The following is a 6,000-nucleotide window of genomic DNA, read 5'->3' on the forward strand; positions in this document are numbered from 1 at the left end:
GTTTACGACATTAGAGGTTACTGCAGAGGGATCTGGCCTCTGGGGTCATTAAATTAAAGGCTTACTAGATATTTTTGATGTGATGAATATTTGGTTTTTCTTAATCCCTAAAGGTTAAATCCAACTCTCTGACTTGTGTAGGCATTTTACAAATCAATGACTTAAAGCTATTGGTGGAAAGTTCTCTGTTCTTGAAATTACAGATTTCAGTTGATCACATCCTTGGACAGCTACGTGGCTTACTTGGAGTCAGAAAAACTTAACTAAATTTTAATCTTTCCTTAGGTATTTACTATGTGTGTGGCAATTTGGGCCCAAATGAATTGAAAGATTCATTTTACCTCACTTGATCTCCGTTTCCTCAGCTATACAATGTTGATTATAATAACATTTATTTCAGGGGATTTGGAGGGGATTGAATGAATTAGCATATCTAATGTACTTTTTTATCTTAATATATAATATAAATGATAGTTATAATAATTAATAATATTAATATTAATACCCTCCTACTATTTCTCACAACTACAAATACTTCCATGTTTAGAAATCATTGAGGATAGTCACTCTTCCTTTTTACACCTCAGCTTTGATAATAGTGCTTCATACATAACAGATAATAAATCTATCAAATGCTTTCATGGAAAAAAAAATTTTATGACTTTTTTCCCTGACTTTTAGTTCAACCTGGGTTTATTGCCCAGGAAACTAATCTCTTTCCTAATGCTAATATTTTCCATGTGACATCCAACAATGTTGGTGGATGTAGCCTATGACACCATGCAAGAGTGTGTCACGAGGGAAGATTGTATGTAATATGCACTGGGCTATCTCAGACCCTCCAAGTTTTACAAGCAGCACCAAACCCAGATTTTCCCACTATCCATTTAATCTTGTTGTTCATACTTTTGGCCTTGGATAAGGTTCAATCGTTTTTGCAGAAATCTGTCTATTTTTTTAAAGACATGCCATGTTGTACTGGAGGGATGTTTGTGATTTAGCCACATATTTGGCAGATATTTTTATTCCTTCTAATGAAAGCATAAAGCATTAGCAGTGGGTATCATTGATAACAATATCTCTCCTCTGGCACATCCTTATGATGATGCATCTGTCTTTCTTGAATGGCTTTCATTATAAATAGTTTTCCAGATAATGATCTGCCAAATCCAATGTTACTAGTTATTCTCTCTTTGGACAATTATTTCCCCACCCCACCTACATTTCTCTGGCCTTTGTTCATACTGATACCAGACATATAAGTTCAAGCAACTTTTCTTGTCTCATAAGAATTTTGTGAACAGCTGAGAGACTCCAAGAGAGATGTCAGAGCAGTTTGTAAAACCAGGAAAGACCTATTCATTGGTTTAATACAGCCCACATAAGTATCTTCTCATTTGTCACAGTGGTTGGCACTATCAAAGAAGAGTTTCCTACAAATGTCAAAATAAACATCTCAAGAAGGGAACAAATTTAAGAGGTTTGAGGAAACCACTGTGCTGTTTTCCCTATACCTGTAGGATATGCTTATGATTTCTTCAGAAGATTTTTAATGTATTCTTTCTGCATTGAAATATAACAGCTACCATGTCAGCCTAGTTATAAAGCCAAGAATGTTGGCAACATTCTAAGATTCTAAGATTCTAGTTTATGTTGGACTATGCTGGAATCATTAAAGGCAAGAAAAAGAATTGATCTTTGCATTGACAAAAGTATAAACAAAATAATATGGTATGACTAGATTACTAAGGAACAACTCTGTAGATGACTAACAGGCACAGCACATGGTTATAAAGAAAAAAAATATTTTTTTTCAACCAATGATTTCAAGTTGACTGCAAATTTAGAAGATAGTATTACAAATGGGTCCTGTCACTGCAGATAGAAGTTATAGTCATTTTCATACATTCTGAATAGCAAGTACAATTTGTACAATACTGACCTATTTTAGTCACAACTCTAGATTTTGTATCATTTTCAAAAAGAAGGGATAGAGGTGTATGCTTGCATATAACTCCCATATTATTATTTATATAATAATAATCATAGTAATTTTATGGATATTGTTAATAATAAAATAATAATAGAGTCCAATTTTTATTTTATTGATATAGGAAACTCCTACAATACAGTGAAGTATTGGTCCTCCATTTGACTAGAGCATCAAGAGATAAATGACTTTTCCATAATTACATAGTCTGGTACAAATTATATACCAGAAGCAGTACCTGAATTCAAATCTATCTGATTCTGACTTTGGATATTTACTATATCATGATACCTATCACCACTGTTATCTCCATAAACACTGCTGCTGCAACAACCAATACTACCTTTTTCTAAACTATGGCAATATCTTCTTAACTGGTCTCTTGTGATTCTCTACAAAGGCAGCAATTTAATATTCCCAAAGGATAAGTAAGACTATATTTCTCTCTTACTTTTAAATCTTCATTGGCTTACAGAATGAAATATAACACACATAGCATTTTAAATGTAAAATAAATGTAAACTTTTATTTTACCTATGCAATATTTAACATATATTCTATTAAATTTATCCAACATGTCTCAGCCCCTCATTCTATTTTGTTAAGATCTCCCCAAAACATTAGTTTTTTTTCCTCCCAATTTATGACACTGACAAATCTAAAATGCATTGTGTCTCTATTTCACAAATAATAAGCCGCTCAAATCACTGGGGCACTCCACTGGGAACCTCTTTCAAAATTAATGTATTAAAAACTACTCCTTGTAGTCATTCATTCAATTCTGATTCCATCTTATTGCCCTATATCAACTCACATCTATCTGTTCTAGATAATAAAAGTAGAAAATTTTTTTTGACAAATGCTTCATTGAAATCTAGCTCAACTATGAAAAAGAGAATCTCCCTAATCAACTAGTTTAGTAACCCTATTAAAAGTAATATTATTCTAGCAATACTTGTTCTTGATGAAGACATGCCAGGTGTCACATTGTTAGGGATAAACAAAATCCATTTAGTAATCCATTTGAGACAATTTGTAAAAATGGAGGTGTTCTTTTCCCCTTCTAAATGTCAGGGCATATTCTACAGTACTATGAAAATCTTCCATTCTTCATCTCAACATCCATATTTGACAATTTTTTCAAAAGCTCAGATACAATTCTCTCATTCCTTTGGGCTTCGACTTATCAATAGCTTTTGAGTATTTTCCCTCTATAGCATAATCTATCTTAGCCTTTAATTGCTGAAAAATTTTTCTATTCTCTTTGGAAGAGAAAGTAAATAAGCAATGAGTATTTTGTTTGTTGTTTTCCCATTCCTCATTTTCATTTTCCCAACTACTGTAAGTAATTATTCTCTTTCTGGTTCTTCCATTTTCCCAATATGTCTTTAAAAGAAAAAATGCTTTTCACTCTTAACATTAATTGTTAGCCTTTTTGAGGGCCAGATTTTGCAGCTTTTGATAGCATTCTTATGAGAAAGGAAAATGTTTTTTTTTTCATCTTTTATTATCTAGTCTTGATCCCATTTTATTGTACTATCTTTTTAAATTATTTACCTGAGAGACAGTGTTACATAGTGGATAGAGGGAATCTTTGAAATGTCTTGGAATCAAGAAGCAATGGGATAACATCTTCCCACTGTCACTTCCAAGCTTTCAGAAAATAGACAATCCACTTAACCTTTGGTTAGCCTCTATAAACTTTAAGTTTCTGACAGGTTGCCAGTCTGTATTAGAGGAGGGAATTTTCTCTGTTCAGATTTCCCAACACCAATGAAATTATAGATCCAAATCTCTTCTTTCCAAGAAAAAAAAAAACCTCAAAAATAGTTTTTGCATTTTCTAGTGTATAAAAATAATTCTATTTATATTACTGACTCTTTTCCTATTAAAATTGTTTCTATTTGTTGTGTCTTTAGAATTTCAAACTTGAGAGCTCCCCATCATTTTTTGAGCAACTGAATTCTCCTGAAGACATTTAAACCATCCAGTGGTAACTGCTTGTTCTGAATCATTTGAAATTATTTCACTCAAAACTGAAAGTATATATCGAATCTATTGAGTATTTTCTTCTCCTCTGCCAATGAATAATTAGTACCACCATTTGTACTTTATCGCCTAGTTCTTCCTCACTGGTCATTCTAAAGCATAGGATAGGGATTTTTTCATTAACTTTATTATCTCTTGGAGAATGAAATTAGCATCAAGCTAAGACTGCAGTAAGTATTCTACTTTTGGAAGAGGGTGATTGCTCTAGAAGATATCCAGATAATATGTTACCCATCCTTTTAACTTTCTTCTAATAAAGGACTGTGATCCTTTCTAAAATTATCATCTATTATTGTTTCAGGCCATATAGTTTGTTTGAAATTTCCACAATATAACTTTTTTCTTTCTACTATCATTCATTTAAAATTTTTTTTTACCAAGTTTTCCCATTTAGGCTCTTGAATTTTCTTACTTGTTTATATCTCCTTAATATTTAAGCTATTCCACTGCCATTGCAGCTTTTACAGATTCTGTTCAATGGGAATACAGTGTATCTTTTCAAAGCTTACTCCAGTTATGAATCGTATTTTTACCATATCTCTATGATAGCCAAGATAAAATTTGCTTCTTGTATTAACACTACCAGAATATCTTTCTAATTTCCCTTACTTCATGCATTTCTATATTAATATCTAAGGATTACACAATTGTTTATTATATATTTTGCTTTCTCTTTTGTTGGATCATCACTTCTGAGAATTACTTAGTCTCTACTTTTATCCCTCTTTCTCTGCTTAGATACTGCACTCTAACCTAGTAAATATATATGTTTTGTTCTTTTTTCTTGCTTTTCAATTTAAAACCCTCTTAATATTTTAAGACTGAAAGTACATATATATTTTACCAACTTCATTAGGTGCATTCTATGACAATTCTTTCAAATTCCATCATTCCAAAATATTCATCTATAATATAGAAATCAATATTATTTTCCCAGAAACCTGATTCATTACAAACTATTCACTTTCCACATCTGCCTTTCTCTTCTAAGTCTATATTTAAAAATTAGTAGTGATAAAAAAAGTTTTATGCCCAATTACAATGGGACTAACTAGTGGTTCAAATTAATAGTTTTTTTTTTTAATATGGATCATCAGATAACAAAGAATGTGATATTCAATTTAAAATCAATTGAAGATTTGTAAAGATTTTCCAATCGTGGGAGTTCTTTGGGGCTTGAATTGGACTAGATGACCTCTGCTGTCCTTTACACATCTCTAACTATCTGATGCTGTGGCATGTTTGACTGTTGCTAAAAAGTAGTTCAGCAAAAAGCAGTCATAAGGGGTCAGAACAAGCAAATGATCTGTGATTTATTGTTATAGGGTATTCCCAGTAATGAAAATCCTTTCCAGAATTGATATTTGCACTTTCTTTTCAATTTATGTTTTTAGAAATCTATATACCTAAAGCAACGATTACTTAACTAACTCAAAAAATAATCCAAAAGATTTCTAACTAGGTAGCACCTGCCAAGGTTTTGGTCAGCTGGTATTCTATAGGATATAATAATTTGGGATGAGTTCAATGCCATGCTAAAGCACCAGAAGACTTTAATTTGGAGGATGGGTATATAATTTTATATGTGTGCATAAATAAATCCTTATTATATATTGTTAAGATTAAAATTTGGGGAGAACTGCAGCAGTAGAAATTAGTTTCTCTCTGTAAGGAGTATTATATTTTTAGAGGATTATTAAAGGTAGAGAATTTAAGACAAGTAAGAAAGGCACGTGCTAGGTGGGCTGAGAGGATCAATTCAATTTCACTCTCATCATGAGAGATGTGTCTGCTGGGCAGCAGAAGTAGAAAAGAGGCCCCAGAAGCCTTTACAACAAGGTTAAATACCTCATCTCGCTCTAGGACCAGGTGAGGTTACAAGGCATTTTGGGAAGTGAGCAGGGACTTCTGGGGAATGGAGTCCAGAATTCAAATCTCCATTTTTACATTTCTCCATGTGA

The sequence above is a fragment of the Monodelphis domestica genome, chromosome 1 (genome assembly GCF_027887165.1).
Source record: "Monodelphis domestica isolate mMonDom1 chromosome 1, mMonDom1.pri, whole genome shotgun sequence".
Taxonomy (NCBI): Eukaryota; Metazoa; Chordata; class Mammalia; order Didelphimorphia; family Didelphidae; genus Monodelphis; species Monodelphis domestica.